Genomic DNA, 25408 nt, shown 5'->3' with positions numbered 1-25408 from the left:
ATGGCAAGTGATGGATAAGGAAGATGGCTAACTGGCTGGGAGAATTCATGGAATGGATAGAACTATTGATCTGGGCAACTGTACTGTATGAGAGCCAGTGCTTTCATTCCAGAACCTCTGCCCCAGGACCTGGAGTAATCCTGGCAAAACTCAACTTCCCAGTGTTCTTGATCCCTGAATTAGGAGTCTGTCAAACATCCCAGAGTAGAGTATCTACAAATGACCTTGAGCTATGTGACCTTGGGCCAGTGCCAACTCTTATCACTATCCAACTACCTCGCTGTCTTTGACTCTTGCATGCTTCTGGGATGGTGGGCAAGGAGGATGAGAAGGGCATCTGATGGTTTATTCTGCCATTCTTCCCAAGATGCATCAGCAGTGCCCAGGGTAATTTTGTGTATCAATATATCGTGATTCTGATATAATCCCTCCTGTTGTGACAGCAAGATTTGTGTTTTAAAAACTGATAATACAGTGGCTGGGGTTGTATCTCAGTGGTAGAGTGCTTGCCTAGCCCGTGTGCTAGGCAACACTGTGTTCCATCGTCAGCACCACATAAAAATAAATAAATAAAATAAAGGTGTGTGTCCATCTACAACTAAAAAAGATTCATTAAAAAAAAAAAAAACTGATTGTACATGATGCAGGATTTGAGTAATCATTACCGGCCACCAAGACGCTTTTAAAAACCCAGTAAAGTACCTGTACTTGGAGAAGGGACCCAATCCTGGGACTCTCTCTTTAAAAGCCTCACATATCAAAATACTGAAAAAACAAATTTAGGGAGCATGTGGGCCTTTGGTCTCTCGGGACCCAGCCCTCCACAGCTACGTAGGGTGATCGTGATGGTGACCATCCGCTCTGCTCCTTCCGGTCTCCCACACTGGGTCAACAGGTGATTCCTTCCGGAAGCCACTGAGGGTGGGCTGTGCAGCCGCCTAGGACCCAGGGGCTGGTGTGGAATGCAGGGAGGTTCTGGAGGCCCAAGGGCACAGGGAAGAACCCCGACAGACCAGCTCCTGTGACTCCTCTCTCAGCCTGGAAGATGAAATAGAACCTTCCCAGGGAAAATCATTTTCCACTCATGCTGAAGGTCCGTTTCCTTGTCACTCTTGGTTTTCCAACTTAGGCTTCTGAAGATATTGGCAAATTGGCCATGGATTCACCACAACTGTAGGTGGCAGCGGAGGAAAGTTTTCAATATTAAAATATCCACGTTACTCCCCAATGTGGAAGATCTCTATGCATGAATCGCGTCACTGATACTTCACCCTGGCAAAGAGGTAGACAATGAAGCCTGGGATTCAAGTGGTAGTGTTCTATCAATGCAGACAAGATGATTTGATTAAAAGAAACACTGACTGTGTGTTATAATTTATGATTATAATTGGTAGTTTTGACCTTTAATTTTAACAAATACTTCTGAATAAGAAAAACAACTTCTTTGGAAATACTTAATAAGTTCAAATTTTATTTGCATTTCTGATGAAATATATTAAAATATAGGCACACTGATACTATTGCATACCATTTTAAAAATCCTTTAGATTATTATTGTCAACAGAATAAAAGTAAGTAAAAATTATAATTATAGCAATGTAATTAGTAATTTTGCCAGAATGTCAGAAAAAAAAATTTTTTTGCAATAAATGTATAATCATGGTCTGGGGTTATAACCCAGTGGAAGATTACTTGCCTCACACATGAGGCACTAGGTTCAATCCTCAGCATCACATTAAAAAAATAAGAAAAGGTATTGTGTCCATCTATGAAAAATACTTTTTTAAAATGTATAATCATAAAAATAGTCATCCAAATACCACTACCCTACAGTGGAACACATGCTAGGGCTTACTAATAATTAAATCCAGTTGCCTTTCATATTTGGAAATAACCATTCCTATAAGATAGCTTTACATATATTTCCAATTTTGCATAATAAGGTTATCTATCCAGGGTGGGAGGACAACATTAGTTTTAGCTGACCATTTGCTGTGTGAATGCATGACTTCTACACCTTCAGATCTTGTGTGTGTGGGCTTCCCTTTATCCTGCTGCCCCAGGCCCCACAGAGGTCAGGGTCTTGATGGGGAGCCGGAATGCTCCCCATCACCATTCGGATGTGTGCCCTTGAGAAGTGACCATGGCCCTGCTCCAGAGCAACCAACTGCAGTACTGCTGCCCAGTTCTGCTCAGCAAAACTTTAACATAAACAGATTCATTTTCACAGCTAAAACCTGTGGATATTCACTCTTCAATTAATTTTGACAAACTGAAAGGACGAGCGGATTGAGGAAATAAGATCCATTTTGCAGACACCACCGACAAATCTGGTCCAGGCGTCTGCCACTGATCCTGCGAAGCGCCCGCAGCCTGCCCTGTTGCATCTTCCTGGTCAGACTGAGTCTCCTTCCCGCTCAGAGTGCCCTGCTTCTTTGCGCTCTGTGCTGGACTTTCTTGGTCGCCTCTGTAACATCTGCAGTTTCCTGTCCCTTCTGGGCTTGCTGCCTGCCTGGCATGAAGGCTTCGGCACACTGAGTGATCTCATTACGTCTCGCTCCTTGGTGAGAACAGAGGGAGGCTCAGAGCTCGTCTCAGCAGGATGCTGCACGTCCAGACCTGGGACCGTGAGCACCCTGGGCAAAAGTGGGGCCTCAGAATCTGTTTCTCCTGCTGGGACAGGAGCGGGGAAGGCAGAGCGTGGAGGGTGCCAACTGGCACACCTCCCAGGGCGAGCGACGAGCAGTTTGTAGGGACGCGGTGGCTGGATCACGTTCCTGTGGATCTGGGTTCCCTTCTGCTGCAGTTGATCCACCACCCAGGCCGAGCCAGAAGCCGGCTGGGGAATTCTTCGGGGCTTCCCTGCCTTGTGAAAGCCCAAGCTCATGGACGTGAGGCTGGCCATTTCTTGGCGCAGGGAAAAGCGGGATTTTGCACACCCAGGCTGGGATGTGGACGGAGGCCAGGAGCCCGGGAGCCCTGGGACCAGGCTCTGTCCTGCCACAGCTTCTTGCAGGCAAACCCAGACCTTGGGGGCACAAGCCTCAAGTGCACACAGGAAGACAGCCCTGGGCAGGGATCCCCACCCCCACCCGGGCCTCCCACGCAGGACAGCATGCTGGTGGGCTCCAGGCCACCTTGTGGGTGTAGACAGGAAAGCAGCAGGAAAGGGTGTAGACGCAAACCGTGCCCTGTCAGGAGATGAGGAACACCATTAGAACGGGGTGCAGGTAGGGTCTAAATTTTTTTCCTAAACCTTCCACTTTGAGACAATTTGGATTTACAGAGAAGCTGCAGGTAGTAGAGAGAGATCCCACATGCTCACTGTCCAGAGTCCCCTCTGCTGCCATCTAATGTCACCACGAAGCATTTTTCAACACCAAGGGTTGAACTTGTGCATGGCCACCAACCAAACTGCAGGCTTCATTTGGGCTTCACCCATTTTCCACTGAGGTCCCTGGGACAGGATACAAGCTGGGTGCTGCTCTGCTGTCCGCTGCCACGTGTCTGTGCCACTTCTCAGCTGGAGCTGCTTTCCATCACGTCCACGGTCTGCATGAGCACAGACCAGGTAGGTGCTGGTGGAGAGTCCCAGTGTGGGTCTGCAGGTGCTCTCCTGGGACTAGACGGGGGCGTGGCGTGGGTCAGATGCCGCAGAGGGAGCTCCTTCTCACCACGCTGCAGCTCAGTGCCCACACTGACTGATCTTGCACTACAAGAATCTGCAAGAAGCTGCAGATTGAATCTCACAGCTGCTCTGCTGTGTTCATATACAAACTGGGCATGGTCTGTGCGGCTGAGGAGAACTGCAACCCCAACCAGGCAGGAAGAAGACTGCGGCCCCTCTTGCTCTTCTGCTAGGTTGTAAACACGTTCCTAAAAACCTGGCATGTCCTCTTGGGGCTCCACTGCAGTTCTTGGCTGTTTAGACAAGAACCTTGAAGCTTGTTGAAATCTAGTCAAAATCAACTCCTGTGCTCTCTTTGATATTTGGGGCTCTTTTGACCCAAATAATGTCAGTTTTATATGAATCTTCAGGAAAAAATGTTTTAAAGGACATAAGCCCCCAACATACTATGTATCAGGGCTCAACAGTGATCCCTCCTTGATGGTGGTGACAACCAGACTGGATTTAACATGGGGGGGATTCAGAATGCAAGCTAAGCACCATGGGGTGGGGGTGGTGGCCAAGGTTGTTCAAGAACAATCGGTCCTTCCTTTGTTTCCACATGGCTTCCTCTCTGGGCACTACCCAGGTCACTGGGCAGGCATCCATCACAAGTCTCCTCTGCCCTGTGGTAGATCCTGACCTGTGCAGGATGATGGATGGGCCAGTCCTGTGGAATGGACACCTGTGCCTGAGAAGCTGAGCATCTGATGGGCACAAACAGCATCCGCCAGCATGTGGCCCCAGCCCAGGCGCCTAGCCGCCCCTCGATGACAGGACACTCCTTTGTCTTGGTCAGTTCCTCTCACGAGAGAGCTGCTGGATGCTGGCATGCTTTACCTTCCTGAGTCACGGGGAAGTTGCAGGACTTTATGGCACAGGTTTTAGCTCATGATTAGTCTCTTAATAGCAAGGTTCTACTGGCCAATGGATGCAGACTGGTGGTCCTTAGGTAGGGGTGTTTGGTGTGTGATGGACTCATTGGAGACAAGGGTCAGGGCTGCCCCTCCAGCAGAGACGCTGTAGTCGGCTTGGGAGCAAGGGGCCCCTTTGGCTCTTCACCAATGAGAGCTCACGCACCAGCTTCCTTTCCTCTGCAGGGTCCAGGGACCTCGGTTTACCCAGAGCCGTCTCTGCCTTTGATATCTTCCCCACTGGTTATCTTTTCATTCTCCCAGAACTGTTGGATGATATTTTAAAGATGTGTGCCATGGTTAAAATGCCCAGGGCATGTCCACTTGGCACTTCAGTGGGTTGGTCGGGTGTCAGACGCATGTCCACCAGGCCAGACATGGGCAGAGCCAGCGAGCACAGCTCTTAAGAGCAGGGAGGGGATAGCTTCCAGCAAGCCAACCCTCAGCTGCAGATGAACTACAGGCAAGGAATCAGTGCACCCCTTCTTCCCACAAATGCCAATCCTGTGTCCACAAGGCTGGCTTAGGCTAATGGGCCAGGTCAGGGTGATCCAGCTTGGATCACTCACACAAAGATGAGGTGGAAGTTCAGCTGAATCGGGATCTTCAGAGAAGCAGGGAGGCTGTACCACACACGGACACGAGTTGCAGGTGTGCTCGGAGCACTGGCCTTGATACGAGGGAACACTGCCAGGTCAGCAGGGGTGGCAGGAGCACCTGGAAGGCAGGACCCAGCCTGGCAGGATCCTTGTAACTTCTCAGTGACTGTGGTACCTGGAGTTCCCAGGCCGGCTCAGGAGTCAGGAATAGGGTCAAGGCCAAAGCCAGACCTTCAATTCTCCTTTTCGTTGAATACTTCAATATCATGTTCAAGAAGAGCAAAATGGCATGCTGATCAGAAAGACAGGGTAATTCATTGTTTATTTTTTGTTGAAATTGTGTACCACTAGGCCATGTTTGCAAAAATACTTCCAAGGGTTAGTTTCTGTGCTATGCTCTTTAATCCTTTCCACAATCAATATGGGACGGACTAATCAATTCATTTCACAGACAGGAAACCAAGGCAAGGAAAGGCCACCTGCCCAACATCACAGCTGGACTGCTTGGCCCTTCTCCTGTCCTAGTGGAGGCTGATGCACACCCACTGAGGTCACAGGTAGAAGATTAACTGTGAAATAACCAGGAGTTAGGAAGCAAGTGGTGAGCTCTCTTGCCAGAAATTGTGGAAACAATTTCCACAATTCATTAAAAGTTATCTATTCCAAAAAACCCTGGCATTTAAAGAGGAGGAAACTAAGACCCAGGAGGGACACAGACGTGCCCAGAACTCAGATTTACGTGCTCTCCAGGGTTAGAAGGGGCAGCTCCAGGTGGAGGCAGGCATGCACCCCAGAGCTTCCCAGGCCTGCGGGATCTCACTCAGATGCAGGTAGAAGGGGCAGGAGCTGGATGGACCAAGTGACTGATGGGATCCCACGGTGGATGGGATCGTTCGGCCTCCCCTGCACCCCATCGTACTAAGTCATCCCCACGCTGACTGACGGCTGGCACTCACTGGGAGAAGCATTTGTCCTCAAGACACATCTTATTGACACCTCCGGAGCTGTTTTGTGTGAAGGCTGTTGGGATAGAGGGGCCAGGGCTGACTTTGACACCCAACGTTCTAGGTCTCACTGTTACCTTTCCTGGTAAGTCTGTGGTGCTAAACCATGTACTGTTGAGAGAGAAAGCACACTGGCGAAGAGCAGCCGAGAGGTTATTTTCTAAGGAGGCGAGAACCCTCAGATGCCAGCTGCACGCTCAGTGCTGGGTCTGTGATGCTGTTTTCTGTGATCTCTGAGGACAGAGGGCAAAGAGGGAGAAAACGCGCCTGCTGGTGCTTCCCGCCTGTAGAGACCACTCGGTTTCCATCTGAAATGGAAACATGCCCCTGCTCTTCAGCCCCATTTCCCAGTTCTTGGTGCACCAAGGAACGGCCATTGGTCAGCACAGCTACAGCAGCACCCTCTGAACTGAAGCCCACAACCCTGCGCATCACCACAAAGAAGCAGCAGACACAGAAGCAGGTCTGCCCACTCAGCAGCTCAGGACACGGGTTGTGGAGTGAGATGATCGTCCATCATCTTACTTGCCAACAGTTCACTGCCTACAAATGATTGTTGAGAGAGAGGTTTTGTGTCTCTTGGGTCAATCAGAGACAGCCCAGGAAGTGTCTGCAGGGAGACATTTAATTTTCTCTTCAGCAGGACATTTACACAATGATGCTGCTCAGCCCATCCTTCCCCACTACCTCCAATAGGGCAGTGATGTGAACTGCAGAGTGATTGTACCAGGCGCCTGAGCCTTGAGCTCACAGTCCTGGGTCCTCCTTCTCGTCCCTTCTGTATAGTGCAAGCAGAAGGCAGGCTGTGCCCTGAGCTCACAGTCCTGGGTTCTCCTTCGCCTCTTCCCTTCTGTAAAGTGAATGCACCAGGCAGCCTGAGCCCTGAGCTCAGTGTCCTGGGTCCTTCTTCTCTTCCCTTCTGTATAGTGAAAGCAGTAGGCAGCCTGTGCCCTGAGCTCACAGTCCTGGGTCCTCCTTCTCTTTCTTTCTGTAATGTGATTGCACCAGGCAGCCTGAGCCCTGAGCTCACAGTCCTAGGTCCTCCTTCTCTTCCTTTCTGTAAAGTGAATGCACCAGGCAGCCTGAGCCCTGAGCTCACAGTCCTGTGTCCTCCTTCCCCTCTTCCCTTCCGTAAAGTGAATGACCAGGCAGCCTGAGCCCTGAGCTCACAGTCCTGGGTCCTCCTTCTCTTCCCTTCTGTAAAGTGAATGCACCAGGCAGCCTGAGCCCTGAGTTCACCTGTCCTGGGTCCTCCTTCTCCTCTTCCCTTCTGTAAAGTGATTGCACCAGGCAGCCTGAGGCCAGAACTCTCCTATCCTAGGTCCTCTTTCTCTTCCCTTCTGTAAAGTGAATGCACCAGGCAGTCTGAGCCCTGAGCTCACCTGTCCTGGGCCCTCTTCCCCTCTTCACTTCTGTAAAGTGATTGCACCAGGCAGCCTGAGTCCTGAGCTCTCAGTCCTGGGTCCTCCTTCCCCTCTTCCCATCTGTAAAGTGATCACACCAGGCAGCCTGAGCCCTGAGCTCACACTCCTGGGTCCTCCTTCCCCTCTTCCCTTCTGTAAAGTGATTGCACCAGGCAGCCTGAGCCCTGAGCTCACACTCCTGGGTCCTCCTTATCTTCCCTTCTGTAAAGTGAATGCACCAGGCAGCCTGAGCCCTGAGCTCACAGTCCTGGGTCCTCCTTCCCTTCTTCCCTTCTGTAAAGAGAATGCACCAGGCAGCCTGAGCCCTGAGCTCAGGGTCCTGGTTCCTCCTTCTCTTCCCTTCTGTATAGTGTAAGCAGAAGGCAGGCTGTGCCCTGAGCTCACAGTCCTGGGTTCTCCTTCCCCTCTTTCCTTCTGTAAAGTGAAGGCACCAGGCAACCTGAGCCCTAAGCTCACCTGTCCTCGGTCCTCCTTTTCTTCTCTTCTGTAAAGTGATTGCACCAGGCAGCCTGTGCCCTGAGCTCACAGTCCTGGCTTCTCCTTCCCCTCTTCCCTTCTGTAATGAGAATGCACCAGTACCCTGAGCCCTGAGCTCAGGGTCCTGGGTCCTCCTTCTCTTCCCTTCTGTATAGTGAAAGCAGCAGGCAGCCTGTGCCCTGAGCTCACAGTCCTGGGTTCTCCTTCCCCTCTTCCCTTCTGTAAAGTGAATGCACCAGGCAGCCTGAGCCCTGAGCTCACAGTCCTGTGTCCTCCTTCCCCTCTTCCCTTCCGTAAAGTGAATGACCAGGCAGCCTGAGCCCTGAGCTCACAGTCCTGGGTCCTCCTTCTCTTCCCTTCTGTAAAGTGAATGACCAGGCAGCCTGTGCCCTGAGCTCACAGTCCTGGGTTCTCCTTCCCCTCTTCCCTTCTGTAAAGTGAATGCACCAGGCAGCCTGTGCCCTGAGCTCACAGTCCTAGGTCCTCCTTCTCTTCCTTTCTGTAAAGTGATTGCATCAGGCAGCCTGAGTCCTGAGCTCACAGTCCTGGGTCCTCCTTCTCTTCCCTTCTGTAAAGTGATTGCACCAGGCAGCCTGAGCCCTGAGCTCACAGTCCTGGGTCCTGCTTCCTCTCTTCCCTTTTGTAAAGTGATTGCACCGGGCAGCTTGTGCCCCGAGCTCACAGTCCTGGGTCCTCTTTCCCCTCTTCCCTTCCTCCCTTCTGCAGATGTATTTATCTCCTCAGTGATCTGATTCTGGGTCTGCTCTCTGCTTTCAGGGCATAATCTGCTTTCCACAGAGTATTCCAGCCCAAGACCATGGAATAAAACTATGGTTCAAATGCTACGCTCAGAGGATCACTTGAAATTTTCAATGCGTTAATTGTCTTGACAATACGTGGCCTGGATTTATGTAAGTCCATGGACATCCCTGAATGAGGAAGGCAAGTGTGTCCACACACTCCATTTGAAAACACTCTTACTGGTGCATAAGCTCACACGCAGCTGTGGGCTCACCAGGCCAGGCTGTGCACAGGCCTTCAATTTGCTCATTCCCAGCCCCTCCCCTCCCTCCTGCCTCCCCGGCCTCCTCTGCTGACTGCCCTTCCATCATTACTGCTGTCATTGTTGCATTATCATGACAGACGCGCAGGATTCCTGTGGCAATATCCGTGGGCACCGCGACTCCCGTGCTCCCCACTCTCCCCACTCCTCCTCCCTCCGGGCCCCCTCCTCTGCTCTGTAGGTCTCCCTTCTATTTTCATTAATCCCCTTTCACTTGCTTTCCCCGCTGTCACTCACATCAGTGTGACTACCCAGTGCAGTGCAAACACTGGACCAGAGTCCTGGGCTCTAGTTGGGCTCCAACTCTAAATGACTGACTTGGAATAAGTCATCGTATGTTTTTCTCTAATAATTAATTACATAATTGGAGAATGTATGACTATCAAGGCAAATTTCCAAATAGCACTGCAGTAGATTCTCACCCCTCCTGCCTCCCTCCCTCCCAATTCCTTTCTTTTCTCACAAAAGGCTCTCTATACTTCTTGCTTGTGCCTGGACAGGTTTGCAGAGTCAGACCAGAGTCGGTGGCATGGACATATGCCCGGCCTTTCCAAGTCTCCTCCTGCCTCTCTGAAAGCCATGTGTGTGGTGAGGACTCAACGTAAGGGCTGCTACCTGTGTATGTGCAGGCAGAGTGGTTAGCTGTGGGTGCCACTCTGCCCACTTAGGACCTGCTCAGCTCACATCACTGTGTGATGGGCTGACAGAGCTGACTCCATGAGAATGTTCTAGGCCAGACTCTAAGGGAAATGACTAAACAGACTCCATGTTGCTCTGAGACTCCATGTTATGTAGGAAATAAGCTTCTCCCATGGGGACACCCGCCTCTGTGCCCCTCCTCAGTTACTTGGTGTGACATGTTTAATAATATACAATGGCAACTCCTGTAAAGAATTGCTCTCTTTTGATTCCTATTGCTCCTAAACAACGTACCATGTGAACAGCGACTGTGTGGATGTTAGCAACCATTCTTTAGTTTGAACCTAGGTAAGGGTCATTCTGGTCCCCTTTGGGGACCACTTGTGCGCCTGTCTCACGGGTCCTCATCTGGAGCTGACCCGAGCCTGAGTCTCACACTGACCACCACTCCCAAGCCAGCCTCTGTACTGAGGAGGGCAAGGGTTTGGCGGGGACATGTCTTCAAGACTGTGACTCACCTCCTTTCCCAGGAAGAGAGAACAGGGCTCAGCTCCAAATCAGGGAGCCAGTCTACCTCACTAAATCTCACGGATTTTGTGGGGGGTTTTGGTATTTAAACTACCATAAACTTCTGTTTATGGAAAATCGATACTGGTTTTCCCCTGTGGCATTCATATAAATTTTGATTTTAAAAATCAATAAACATAACAATCAAGAGTCCATTTGAAGAAAAATACCCAAGAAAGCAAGCCCTCACCTGGAAGATTCACAGACAACCCAATGCCGTTAGGACGGCACAGAGCGACGGGGGATATAGATATGGTGCACAGAGAACTCCTACAACCTCTGCGCTCCAAAGTCAACATGACCAACAGGGTGACTGGTACCATCTGGGAGAAGCACCCCCAAGAGAGGATACCCCAGCGGGGAAGGATCACAGGCAAATCAGAGTGACAGTGAGACGCCATTACACGCCCACCAGAGGGACAGATTCAGAGTCTGACGGTGCCACGGGTTACAGGGTGCACGGTGGTGGCCCTGCTCCTGCAGTGGGTGCGGGCACCTGCGGGGACTCCACAGCTCCAGAGGCCTGTACGCCTCCATGCTCCCAGGACCACAGCCCTGCAGGGTCAGAAGGCCTGCAGAAATGCACCTCGTGTCCAGTGCAGGAACTGAGGCTGACCAGCCAACATGGGGCACATCTGCACCTGCTGCTTAGGCCCCCACGCTGCCTGCCAGGGCTTCCTGTCAAACTCCCTGTAACACTGTGTCTTTGCCAGATTCATCAGTCAAAATCTGTCATAATTTTATGTTTTAAGAGAATCAAGACTTCGTATTTTTTAAAAATATTCTTTGACAATAAGAAGTAGGAAAGAGTTGACAATGAACAAGTGGAAATATCTGTGACCCAGTGTCTCAGTCTCTTTCAGACACTATAACAAAATAGTGCTTTGCCAGACAGCTTCTAAACCATAGGAGGTTACATCTCACAGATCAGGGTGCAGGAGGCCAAGGTCATGGCAGGCCTCTCGCTCAGAGACCGTTCACACCCTAGATCACACAGGGACATCTGTCAGGAGGGCTCACCTCCTAGATCACACAGGGACCTCTGTCAGGAGGGCTCACCTCCTAGATCACACAGGGACCTCTGTCAGGAGGGCTCACCTCCTAGATCACACAGGGACCTCTGTCAGGAGGGCTCACCTTCTAAATCACACAGGGACGTCCATCAGGAGGGCTCACCTCCTAGATCACACAGGGCACCTCCATCTGGGAGGGCTCACCTCCTAGACCACTCAGGGCACCTCTGTCAGGAGGGCTCACCTCCTAGACCACTCAGGGCACCTCTGTCAGGAGGGCTCACCTCCTAGATCACACAGGGACCTATGTCAGGAGGGCTCACCTCCTGGTCAAACAGGGACCTCTGTCAGGAGGGCTCACCTCCTAGATCACACAGGGCACCTGTGTCAGGATAGCTCACCTCCTAGATCACACAGGGCACCTCCATCTGGGAGGGCTCACCTCCTAGACCACTCAGGGCACCTCTGTCAGGAGGGCTCACCTCCTAGACCACACAGGGCACCTCCATCTGGGAGGGCTCACCTCCTAGATCACACAGGGACCTCTGTCAGGAGGGCTCACCTCCTAGATCACACAGGGCACCTGTGTCAGGATAGCTCACCTCCTAGATCACACAGGGCACCTCCATCTGGGAGGGCTCACCTCCTAGATCACTCAGGGCACCTCTGTCAGGAGGGCTCACCTCCTAGACCACTCAGGGCACCTCTGTCAGGAGGGCTCACCTGCTAGACCACTCAGGGCACCTCCATCTGGGAGGGCTCACCTCCTAGACCACACAGGGCACCTCTATCAGGAGGGCTCACCTCCTAGATCACACAGGGACCTCTGTCAGGAGGGCTCACCTCCTAGATCACACAGGGACCTCTGTCAGGAGGGCTCACCTCCTAGATCACACAGGGCACCTGTGTCAGGATAGCTCACCTCCTAGATCACACAGGGCACCTCCATCTGGGAGGGCTCACCTCCTAGACCACTCAGGGCACCTCTGTCAGGAGGGCTCACCTCCTAGACCACACAGGGCACCTCTATCAGGAGGGCTCACCTCCTAGATCACACAGGGACCTCTGTCAGGAGGGCTCACCTCCTAGATCACACAGGGCACCTGTGTCAGGATAGCTCACCTCCTAGATCACACAGGGCACCTCCATCTGGGAGGGCTCACCTCCTAGATCACACAGGGCACCTCCATCTGGGAGGGCTCACCTCCTAGATCACTCAGGGCACCTCTGTCAGGAGGGCTCACCTCCTAGACCACTCAGGGCACCTCCATCTGGGAGGGCTCACCTCCTAGACCACACAGGGCACCTCTATCAGGAGGGCTCACCTCCTAGATCACACAGGGACCTCTGTCAGGAGGGCTCACCTCCTAGATCACACAGGGACCTCTGTCAGGAGGGCTCACCTCCTAGACCACACAGGGCACCTCTATCAGGAGGGCTCACCTCCTAGATCACACAGGGACCTCTGTCAGGAGGGCTCACCTCCTAGATCACACAGGGGCACCTCCATCTGGGAGGGCTCACCTCCTAGATCACACAGGGCACCTCCATCTGGGAGGGCTCACCTCCTGGTCACACAGGGACCTCTGTCAGGAGGGCTCACCTCCTAGATCACACAGGGACCTCTGTCAGGAGGGCTCACCTCCTAGATCACACAGGGGCACCTCCATCTGGGAGGGCTCACCTCCTAGATCACACAGGGACCTCTGTCAGGAGGGCTCACCTCCTAGATCACACAGGGACCTCTGTCAGGAGGGCTCACCTCCTAGACCACACAGGGCACCTCTGTCAGGAGGGCTCACCTCCTAGATCACACAGGGTACCTCCATCTGGGAGAGCTCACCTCCTAGATCACACAGGGCACCTCCATCTGGGAGGGCTCACCTCCTAGATCACACAGGGACCTCTGTCAGGAGGGCTCACCTCCTAGATCACACAGGGCACCTCCATCTGGGAGGGCTCACCTCCTAGATCACACAGGGCACCTCCATCTGGGAGGGCTCACCTCCTAGATCACACAGGGACCTCTGTCAGGAGGGCTCACCTCCTAGATCACACAGGGCACCTCCATCTGGGAGAGCTCACCTCCTAGATCACACAGGGCACCTCCATCTGGGAGGGCTCACCTCCTAGATCACACAGGGACCTCTGTCAGGAGGGCTCACCTCCTAGATCACACAGGGACCTCTGTCAGGAGGGCTCACCTCCTGGTCACACAGGGTACCTCCATCTGGGAGGGCTCACCTCCTGGTCACACAGGGTACCTCCATCTGGGAGGGCTCACCCAAGTGACAACGGACTCTGAAGCAAGGAGGGAGGTATGGCTGCCCTAGTGCCTCACACTGTCCTATGCACAATAAGCAACTGCTACCTGAAGAGTCAGAGCGAGAGACCTGGAGACTGCCCTTGGAACCCCAGGACTGACACCAGATCCCTACCCTCGGGGTGATGGGGTGCATCCCAAAGTCGAAGCCTCAGAGCCACGGGCCTTGTAGACGCCATGGCCCTACCTGTCTTCCACGTTCAAGTGCAGGCTGGTGCGCAGATCACAGCAAGTCCCCGAACAAGGAGAAGCTTCAGTCTTTCAGGTATGAAGGAGGAGTTCTCCTTTGCAGGTCTTCTACTGGGACAGAAAGAGGAAAACAGTGGTAAGGAAAAAGGGAGGAGAGCCCCAGGGCCACGCTGGGTCTGGTGTGGGTTCCAATGCTGCTGTTCCAGAGGGTCCGCCAGCCTGCTCTGGCGGTGAAGGACAGCCTGTGCTGCCTTTGCCCCGTCCACTCCCTCGCCCCGCCTTTCCCCTTTCCCTGGACTGGCCTTGGATATTGCGTAGAAACCTATCAACCTAGAAAGGCGTTGGAGATGGACTCACTTTGTGTCCTGTGAAGTTAATACAAAGGGCACAACATGATCCCTGTCCCACTACCGATCCTCATTTGCACAGCTGATAAAATGGCAAACTAGGATTTAAAAAACAAGCAATTACATATAAATTACATATAAATCTATACGTTTGAAAATATCTTTCAATATATCACAGGTAGAATAAAGGATATCTTTGCCTTTAACACCTAAAAACTAAATTTCTTTGCATGCTAATATTGACTCATTAGATTGCATACAGTGGATTTCTAGCTGTTTCACCCCCGCACTTGACAGAAACTACAAATTTCTCATACCTAAAATTTCCATTTTTTTCTCAGCTTAAACCACACTAAAAAACTTAATAATTAAACAACTTGCAGGTTCAATGGATGGCTCCCCTTGAAAAGTCACGAGGTAAGATGTCAGTGTAATGAGACTACTGCCAGACTGAACACTTCTTTATAAATGACCTTACTATCCCCACGGGAACAGCCTGCAAGGAAAAGGACACCCAATCTCAAAATGCTTAATTATTCAAAAAAACTGCTTAATGAAGCCACTCAAAACATTAAACCACAAAGACAACGAGCTCTATCTTGCCTCAGAGAACACCCAATATTTGTTCAGAGATGTGTGTTCAATGGGCCATTTATGCTCTCTATACTTATTCTTGAATACTGTGGCTACCTCCATAAATGTCACAGCTCAACTGTGCTGAGACCTCGCTAAAGAGCCACCTACAGCATCTCTACCTCTTAAACAAGCTCTGTGCACCCTGAACCAGGTGGATGAGCCACCTACAGCAGCTCCACCTCTTAGACCTGCTCTGTGCACCCTGGACCAGGTGGATGAGCCACCTACAGCATCTCCTCCTCTTAGACAAGCTCTGTACATCCTGGACCAGGCGAATGGCACACCTACAGCAGCTCCACCTCTTAGACCTGCTCTGAACAGCCTGGACCAGGCAGATGACACACCTACAGCAACTCTACCTCTTAGACCTGCTCTGAGCAGCCTAGACCAGGCGGATGACACACCTACAGCAACTCCTCCTCTTAGACCTGCTCTGTGCAGCCTGGACCAGGTGGATGACCCACCTACAGCATCTCCACCTCTCAGTTCTGCTCTGAACTTCCCAGGTGCAGTCTTGGCCAATCACAGGAACTATTTATAACAGAATCACTTATTAGGCAGAGTTTGTTGCTGATGGTTGCATCTAATTTTAAAGTTGAGTGTTTTCAAAATTATACTTGCAATTTCGATTACCATTCATTCAGTACAGGCAATGTTTTTGTCTATGGAGTCCTGTCTTAATAAGTCAACAGAGGCTGGGTTTCCTGCCACATTTCAACAGACTGCTGTTTGGTAGGTGAGTTACTAGGATAGTTTGGGGCACCACGAGTGTAAGTTAAAAGTGAATTTAATGTGATCCTTTTTTTTTTATACCTGTAGTACTATTTAATAAGCAGTGCAATTAGTTCTCACCTTGGATTCTGTGTGTCCTAATTCTTATTTGGACTCAATTCATGTCCTGGCTGATGTGCGTATTTAATTTACAGCATTCACATCCCTCTCACGCCAGGCTGAATGCTGACTTGACAGCCCACTTCTGCCTCGGGTCAAGATCTGGGGCACTAATTTGGATGGCTGGAGACAGTGGTATTTAACCCAGTGATGAACGAGACTGTAAATGACTGGCTGCCTGTGCCTCCCTCCCACGCTTGGTCCAATCCTTTACTTATTCTTAATCGCACCTGAACAGGACAATAAATCTCTCAGAGGCACTGTGCAGAGAGACACCACGAGGCACACTCAGGAACAATCAGACGGTGAGGCCCACTCCCACCTCTCATGAGATATTCCTTGTTAGCGCCAGACTCACATTTCCAGCAGCTACGTGACATCTTTATTTGCTGGATGAACGTCCCACCTTTTGCCGTTGCTCTTGCTTTTTAAATGATGGGTTTATTGGGTGTGATCGACTCGCTGCTGTTTAGAGTGCGCACCTCAGCCTGTGTGAGCATGTGGGACCCCATCGCCACCATCACATTAATGAAGACGCCGGGCGCTCCCAGGAATTTGCCGAGACGCCGTGTCACACCTCTGCTCCCAGGACAGACCTTCACCTGGAGACTCTACGCTCACCCCACTTCAGCTCCCTGTGGCAGCAGGCGCAGCTGTCCCCACCCCTTGGTGAGCCCAGGGTCCCCCTGCCCCACACATGCCATCTGTCAGGGAGCCCCAGATGCTGAGTCACCCACTTCTCCTCCTCCTCCACCTGACTACCACACCATCTGGTCTCCAAAATGACCTGTAACTGATCTCCATGTGCCACTCTGCACGGCGCAATCCATTCTCCATAGTAGCTCCATCAGCCAGTTAAAAACTCATATCCAGTCAAGTCCCTCCCTTTGGAACCTTCTGCTTGACATGCCCACACCCACTCACCATGCCCAGAAGCCAGCTGGGCTGCGATCAGTCCTACCAACTTCTGCAGCACCTTAGTGCTCTCTGCCCCCACGTCCTCACCCCCACATGGGCAGGCAGGGAGCTGGGCACTGACTCACCCACTCCCACCTCCCCTGGGACCCCTCCTGCACATCCCACTCCAACACCACTGACTGTCTTTCAGTTTTAGAACAAGACAAGCTCGTTCCCACTACCCTGTTACTCTACCGGTTTCTGCCCCTGCCTGGAAAGCCCCCCAGGTTAGCATGGCTGGTTCCTTCTCCCCATTCACTCCCAGCCCAATGTTCCCTGCGAAGAATCTGCCCAGCTTAACCACCCCTGCTTCCAGTTGCCAGTCAAGCCCCTGATCTCTCTCCAAGTATTCTCAGTGTATGGATCCCGTGTTTGTGTTCTCACAGGTCATGGAGAACCCTCTAGACCCTTTCCCAACTCCAGTCTCCTGCATGGAGGGGACGTTGCCCAGGGTGAAGGAGGGTTGAGACGTCACTTAGGTCTTTAACCATGACTGGTGGTGCTACTGAACAGCATCGTTTGTGGCCCAAACAAAGTTGCAGGATCCGAGCTAATTATACTATGCCCAGCTCTTGAATAGCTAAATGTTTTATTGTGACATTACAATTTCAATTTGTCATCCCTTACTGGGGAACAAAATTAAAAACAATGAGGGCTGTTAGTTTCTTCTCAGTTCTGCCTCCGTCCTGTACCTTCTATCATTCTCCGTTGTGATTAATGGGTTTAATTTTCTTTGACAAGGATATGCAGCATTGGTAGAGGGGAAAGTGAGACTGTTAAAACCCTCTTACTTAGGCTAATAATGCCAGATCTGCATGCACTAACAGGGTACACTATTAATTAGCTTTTGTAGGTGGTCTCTGAAAAGGTAGCATCAGAGCTGACATATTCTTGGTGCTACCAGGAGATCCGCTAGGTTGACCACCAGCCTGTCATTGCACGTTCCTTCAGAGAAAGGCCTTCAGGCTCTCGATGTGGGGAGTCACACCCTGAGGTTGCCCTGCAGGCCCACGGGGCCAGCCTCACCCTGTCTCTGCCTTTGTGCTCCTCTGCATGGACGGTGCGTCCTGCCTGTTGGTGACCTTGGCAGGAGGGAGCCCCGCAGATCAGGGTATAGGAGTCGTACCCCAACCACAGATGACAGGTGCCCAGACCCCTGGGGCTTCCTGGGCCACAGGCAGTGCTCAACCTCCAACTTGTGGCCTTGACATCTTCACTAAGCAGTTGTCCTGCACTGTGGCTCTAAGTTTGCAGTCCAGGTGTGACAGCAAAGCTTGCATGAACTTTTCCTTCTTCACAATTTCACAGGCAGACGATTCTTCCTGCCGTGGGTCTTGGCTCTGCCGGCATACCTCAGGTAAGCCCTCCGCAGCTTCCCGTGGCACATCTGAATCTGCCAGCATCACTGCTCCTGTGCTTCGAGGTGGTTATTAGGTAACGGGAGGACGTGTGAATGTGAGCACAGTGATAACAAGACCGTCTGACAACTAAGCAGCACAATCACCGACGGGTGGGTAGTGCATACAGGACGGATACGGCAGACCCAGGATGGTCCACATGCCACCAGGATGGAGCAGACGGCACAAGTCTCACTCTGCTACTCAGAACAGCTCGCTCTAAAGCAGGGATGGTCTGGAATTCTATGGAATTCTTCTGGAATTCTATGTTCAAAGCGCTTGAGCACAGGTAGCTGAGACTGGGAAGCGGGCTTGCAAATTGGGGCTCCTCTCCACCTGGCTTCATCCCTGGCCCCTCGAGGCCACAGGCTGTGTTCTTGCCCTAGGGTCCCTGCTCCTCAGGACGACCTTCTCTGCTAACTCCCTCCCTCTGGGATACGCTCGTGTTTCTCTACCCCTGTCCCTGCAGGCCTTGGGGGCAACGGCCACCCCACGCCGAGGCCCAGGCCCACACTGCCTTCTACTTCCCAGCCCTGCCTCACCTGCTTGCAAGTTTCCTCTGGAAGGAGCCCGCAGGCCGCAGCCGGCTTTGAGCTGCTTCCTGTTGGGGTCCGATGCTGATGCTCGATGCATGGCATTACATTTTAATTTTTACACATTTCACTAAAACCGACTATGCCATCTGAACAGGCTTCCACGCCTTGCGAGGGAAGCCGGAATTCTGTTTGAAGAGTCGGGCAGGTTCATGTGGGAGCTTGCTCCTCTGCCCTCCTCCATAATTAACCGGGAGGATCTTGGGTGGGGTAAGCGGGAGTGACGTTTAGGAGCTGAAGCATGGGCTTCCAAATGCAGACATTTTCAAACAAAAACTCCCAGAGTATCTCGAGGAATCGACAAGCTTGCTCTTGGGTCCACCCCCCTCGCTGCTCCCCTGACTTCCTCCAGTCTACGGTCTTCCTACTTATTAAGGGTGCATCATCACTGTATAGAAAATTGGAACGCCTGTGGCACACGCAGACACGCGCACGGCACAACTGACCAGCTTCCTGCCCCAGCTCTCCCCTTTCCCTGCTCTCCTCCCGCCCCGGAGTCCCCTGTGTGTGCTCTACACATTCTCCTCTAGCCTCATAAGTCCCCTGTTTTTAATGCCTTTTTTCCCTTTTGCTTCCGCATAGCAGATAAAACATTTGACCCTTGACTTTCTGGGTCTGGTTGATGTCACTTAGCCTGATGTTCCCCAGTTCCATCCATTTACCAGTAAATGCCCTACTTTCCTTCTTCTTTAAGACTGAGTAATACTCCATTGTGCACAAACAACACATTTTCTTTACACGTTTGTTAGTCAGAGGACACCTGGCTGGTGCCACGACCTGGCTCTGGTGGACTGTGCTGCTATCAATGTTGGTGGGCGTGAACCCCTGCAGGATGCTGATTTCCCAAAATACCAGATGGTATGGTAGGCACAGGCTTGGACGGTCCTTGAAGAAGAGCACCCTAGAAATCTTCTCCACACGAGATCACGTACTTGCTCACATGAACCAAAGCTGTGACTTGGGTTTGTGAACCACACACATTTGAGGAGAATTGGGCAATGGATTCAGGGAGGGTGAGGGAGGAACAGCCTCCTGGGCTCGCAGCTTGAAAGAAGTGACACCAGGCCCCCTGAGGCTCCTCTGCCCAGTGTCTCTGCACCGGTGCTCCCGGTGGGAGCGTGCACTGGTGGGACGTGCTCAGCGCCCCTCCCAGACACCGAAATCAGCCTACGGTCTCATGTTTGGGGAGGCGACCACACCAGGCAGCAGAGAAATAGACAACGTTCAGAGCAAAGACCAGGCAGACCGTTCAGCTGGGTAAATAAAGAAGGTGTGACACACGAGCTGCCAGCCCCTCCGCCTTCAGCCCTGAGCCACGACTTCACGCGGCTCCAAAGCACACTCCGTGGAGCTGGTCAGCAACCCTGGCCATCAAGCATAGCCCCCTTTAGATGGGTGGAGCCCGGCTCCCGGGCACAGAACCCGCTTGTCTCTTCCTCACACGGAACGCCGGAAACACGGCGGATGGGTCTGCTGCTGTGGGAAGAGAAGAAGAGAGCCGCACCAAGTCTCATGGGAGACCCCTGTGTCCTGGGCCGCCGCATGGTCACGGTGGCCGATTCTTCCACTGCAAAGCCTTTCTGCTGTTGGGCATCCTCTGCTCGCCGCCTCTGTCTCCTGCTGAGTCAAAGCGACCTCAAGTCAGGGATGGAACTGAGCCCTCGGAAATGGTGACGCACAGCACTTAGCCCAGAGCCCCGCACGCAACGGACAACTGTCTCTGCCTCAGTTTCCTCTTAGTAAAATCATAGTCATAGCAAGGCTTAATGCCTCAAAAACCCTTGTACACAGCACTTGACGAGTATCAGCTGGTATCACCCAGCCAAGGAACGCTAACTGTCTGAGGTTGACTAACTGGGCTGAGGTTCCCAGGATGGAAGGTGACCTCGAGCACGCGCTCAGGGAGCCCACTCGTGAATGAGCCTCCTTCCCTCCTTCCTGACCCCGTCTTGAAACGTGCCCTCCTGCTCTGAGCAAGGCAGGCCTGCCCTGCCCCCACCTGCTCCGCACACTGAACACGATGGCATTTGAGGGTAGAGACAGGCCTCGGGCCTCGGGCGGTCACCACTGGGCTTCTGATGCCCCGCAGTCTGGGACGCAGGACAGGGTGTGTTTGGTTGTTGGGTGGAGGAGAGAGCACCGTGGACAGCACGGGGTCCCTGACAGCAGAAGGTCACGACGCAGCAGGCACTGGCCTGGCTGTCAGCAGTGTGTAGACAAAGACCAGTGCTCCAACCATTTCTGCTGCTACTCTGGTGGCCGCCGTCTGCTTGGCGAGGCCACCATCTTACACCAGGCAAGCGTTCCACCAAGCCTTCCTTCAGAGACCGCCCGACGTGACAGCTCAGAAGACTGCACCCGTGCAGCCCCTGGCCCACCATCCTCTCCACTCCCAGCTCTGCAGCTGGATCAGTGCGAGAACTCGGGAGGAAGAGGAGGGACGGCGGTGGCTGAGCGGGAAGCCACAGGAAGCCAGCTCGGCTGAGCATTGGAGCTCCTCAGCGTTACTGGCCACACCCGCGCTTTGAGCTCTGGGATGCGACCCCACACGGTCTCCTACCGTGGAGCAGAGAGCGCAGGCCAGCACGGGTGCAGACGTCACAGGCCCAGAGAGGGAGGCTTTCCGTGGGAAGGGGCCGGAGGCACGGGGGAATGCACAGACGGGCTGGAAACCTGCAGGTTGTCTAAGAACAAGGGTGGGAGCCGCCTGCCTGCCTGAGGGAGTAGCCCAGAGTCCCGAGAGAGGAGAGGCAGGGTCCGCCCACCTGCAGCACGCACCCCAGCGGCGAGTGGCTGTGTGTGTGCCGTTAAGGCCCCCTCGACCCTGGGGGAAGGGCCAGAAGCCCTCTGCAAAGGGCCCAGCACGGTCATCTACAAGGGCACCATGCTTACCAGAGTCGCCCAGGAAGGAGCGTCCCTTCTCCCTTCCGAGCATCCAAGCTGTGTCCAGTCCACCCCACGGGAAGCTCGACAGCAGAGTGACACACTTGCTGGTTAAGTGCAGAGAACAGAGCGAGCCGTCACCGAAGGCGATGGGGACGAGGTCCCACATCCCTGCTGCTTGTGCGTGATGCTCGCAGAGGGAGATTCAAGTCCTTACCAGATACGTCCACCCGAGGGCCCGCCCAGCAGCACAGACAGCTCGTGTACCAGGACGCTTGCTCGCTTCCCCTGACCCGTCTTCCACCACCTGGAGGGACCTGGCCCTCTTTCCTGGTGTGCACACCCCTCAGGGCCACACACTCAGGCAGGGCTGGCCAGGACCCGCCTTCAGAGGACACACACCACAGTCCACAGCTGGACTCCCAGGGAAGGGGCAGCTGGGCGGCGTGGATGGCTGGCTGTCTGAGGAAGGGACCTGTCCCCACAGCCCTGGATGAGGGAGGCCACCATGCCCCATGGCTCTGACACGCCTCTGCTCCTTTCCGCACAGGCAGGAGGGCCTGGGGCTCTGACCGAGGGCCCTGGTCTGTGGCTTCTCAGTGTGGGCGCTGTGGCTCTCCCCCAACAGGCGCATGTAAGGGCAGGAAGCAGGGTGACCTCAGGGCAGCATGAAGCAGTTCTTTCCACAACTCTCTGCCTAGCCGAGGTCCAGACGCTGTGTCCAGTCAAAGCAGAGCCTTTAGGGCCAAATGACCACCAGGGAGAAAACAGCTTGAGCATCATTTCCGCTGCTCCGGAGACAGCAGAGGCTGCTCATGGGAAAGGCCTAGACCAAGAGCGTCCACAGGAAGGAAGGAGAGCAGAGGAGGCTGAGGGGCCAGCAAGGGGTGCACAGATGGGCGGCCACATCGCCGTCTTCCCAGGGGCGGATGGTAAACAGTTTGGGCCTCAACCGTGGGAGGTCTCCCCAGCTCTGCCCTCCTAAGGTGAGAACAGACAGGTGTACCTCCCTCCAGTCAAACCTCGTGACAGGTGGCGTGTCCCCAGGTCAGTCACCACCGAGCCCTGCTTTAGATGAGTGAGGCGCTGGCTGCCCAGGCTGCAGCACCCTTCCCGGGAGAAGGGCTGCGCCCGGGCCTTACGCACAGCCAGTTAGCGCCCCACCCTGCAGGCCTGTGAGCCCATCACCCACCCGCGGGAGCCCAGGCGAAGAGAGCCAGGCAGGGAGGAGCCGTGACGGTCCCTGGTGGTGGGCTTCAGGCACGACCAGGACAGGTCATTGAGAAGCCCGGTCTTGCAGACTGAAGCAGCAAGGCAGCACTGCACAAGCAAGCCCGCCCGGGCGGAGAGAAGGGCTTTCCACGCCTCACACTCCTCTCCTCCCGCCTCTGCTGAGCCTCCCTGCTGTCAGGAAACGCCTCGCTTTAAGAGTCGGCCCTGTTTTTAAGAAGCGCCACAAAACTGACGGGGTGGGTGGGCTGTGCTTCCCGTTCCAGCCAGGACTGGCCTCTCAGGTTGGACCGCCAGTGCCCAGCCCATCTCTCTGGGCAGCTCCACACGAGTTCTCCAAAGCATTTCTAAATGAGGTGATTTTATTTTACGCAGCGTTTCTTGTAAAAATTATTGTCTTTCTGTACATCTAATTAAAATAAAGACGTAATAAAGAATTTACTGTTTTAATTAGGATGTAGATCTTAAAGCAATTATCGCATCATTAATAATTCTTTAACAGACTTTCTTGCACAAGATGAATAAAAACATTTTAAGCTGTGAAAAATCAATACACATTACTCATTTACATTAACAAAGCTACATAAAGTAATCTGAAGCTTCATTGAATGATTCCCCTGTAAACCAGAGGAATTTGGAGAGTCATTAGCTATTTGTAAGCTAGTAGAATGTCGCTTGAAAACCAGAAATCTTATCCGTGACTGGCACCTGCATTGGAGTCATTTGGATAGTCAAATGGCAGCAACACCCAAGGGAGTAACAACAGACTGAATCCACGCTTAAGTGACTGAAGGACCAGAGCAGCCACCGCCACACACCCATGGGCTCAGGCAAATCGGCCTGCAGGATAGACAAAGGCCCCAGGCCTGAGGGTGTCTGAGCATGCTTCCTCTGTCTTTGGCCTCCTCTATCTTTTCTGCAGTGCTACTACAGGAAGACCTTGGGAGCGCAAAACCAAACCAAACCAAGAGTCCAGATGATTTCATTAAACAAGACAGGAAAGGCCAAGTTGTAACAAAAAGCCACTAAGGGTTGGAGATCTAAATTTAGTCACTTGTACAATTTGGAGACTCATCTGGACCTCCAAAGGGCCTTGGGCCCTTTGGTAAAGGCCCAAGGCCATGCAATACCCACTGCCCAGAAAGAGCTGCCCAAGGTTTGAGTGGACAGTGCCAGATGGCTCGTGGCCTGGGTTCTTGTCCCTGTCTGGGTCGTCTCCTGGCCCTCAAGGGGCAGGTGACAGAGGAGTGTTGGCACAGGATTGTGGCAGGGGCTGGTAAATCCCTCATGAGCACGGCTGGCCTGGTGAGGGCTCAGTGATGAGGAGCCTCAGGCCTTCAGGGAAGACACAGGGCTGCACAGTCTGAGCCTGGCGAGGGTTTGTTCCAGGAGACTTGGGGAAACTGGAGGGGACTTTGCACCAGCTTCTCAGGAGCAAGTGCCAAGGAGGTGATTTGTACTCCTGGTCTCCGTCCTCCAACGCGGCCAGGAAGCGCATGCTGGAGGGGTGCGGGGCCTGTGTCTGAGCACACACAGCAGCAACACACCAACAAGGGCACAGACAAGGAACAATGGAGGTTCTCCAGGCCACCCCAGGGCTGTGGCTGGATGCAGCCCCGAAGAACAGCTAGGGGCACAGATCATGAGGAGTCCCGTTTTCTCCCATTAGCTCTCATGTGAGGCACAACCATCACATTATTTGTAATTCTGCTTCCTGGCCCAGGAGAACCTACCTCATAGGGCCTACCCAGGTAAACCTTGCAGAACCTGGCCCAGGACAACCTCGCTGGGCCTGCCCAGGAGGACCTTGCAGAGTCTGGTCCAGGAGAACCTCGCTGGGCCTGCCCAGGAGAATCTGGCAGAGTCTGGCCCAGGACAACCTTGCAGGGCCTGCCCAGGAGGACCTTGCAGAGTCTGGCCCAGGACAACCTTGCAGGGCCTGCCCAGGAGGACCTTGCAGAGTCTGGCCCAGGACAACCTTGCAGGGCCTGCCCAGGAGGACCTTGCAGAGTCTGGCCCAGGACAACCTTGCAGGGCCTACCCAGGATACTCAGCAGGTTAGATACGTTTTCCTGATGACTTCCCCCATAAACTTTAATAGATATTTCATGCTTTTTACACATATTAGCAACTTGTACATAAAGAGTGTGATTCTCCTGTCCCCACGCCCCCGTCAGGTTCTGCTCCCTCAGGGACGGCGCTGCCCCTGCACTCTCAGAAGGTGTGGTCTGCATCACCTCTCAGGGATGCATAAATGGAGAGAATTAAGAAGAACATCTGGAATGACCCTTGCAGAGTTAGAAGAGCCCTGGCGGCCTGAGTGGGCGGTATGGCGATGGACGGGCTGGGGTGGCTCAGGTGCAGGCTTCCAAGTTAGGGAAAAAGATCTGGCTCAGTCAGGCGAGAGTCTGTCCAAATCCTTTGCAAAGAACAGTCCAGCTCGCACAGATAAACAACGGCTAGGTACCCACGGAGGCGGCACTCGGAGGCCAGGGTGCAGTGAGAACGATCCAGGGAGAGACCATAGGATCATCCGTATAAGGATGGAGCCACCCAGAGCCCAGGGGCCCAGGGACACACTCATTCCAAATGTTT

The sequence above is a fragment of the Sciurus vulgaris genome (genome assembly GCF_902686455.1).
Source record: "Sciurus vulgaris genome assembly, chromosome: 19".
NCBI classification, from domain to species: Eukaryota; Metazoa; Chordata; class Mammalia; order Rodentia; family Sciuridae; genus Sciurus; species Sciurus vulgaris.
Note: the sequence above shows the minus strand (reverse complement) of the source record.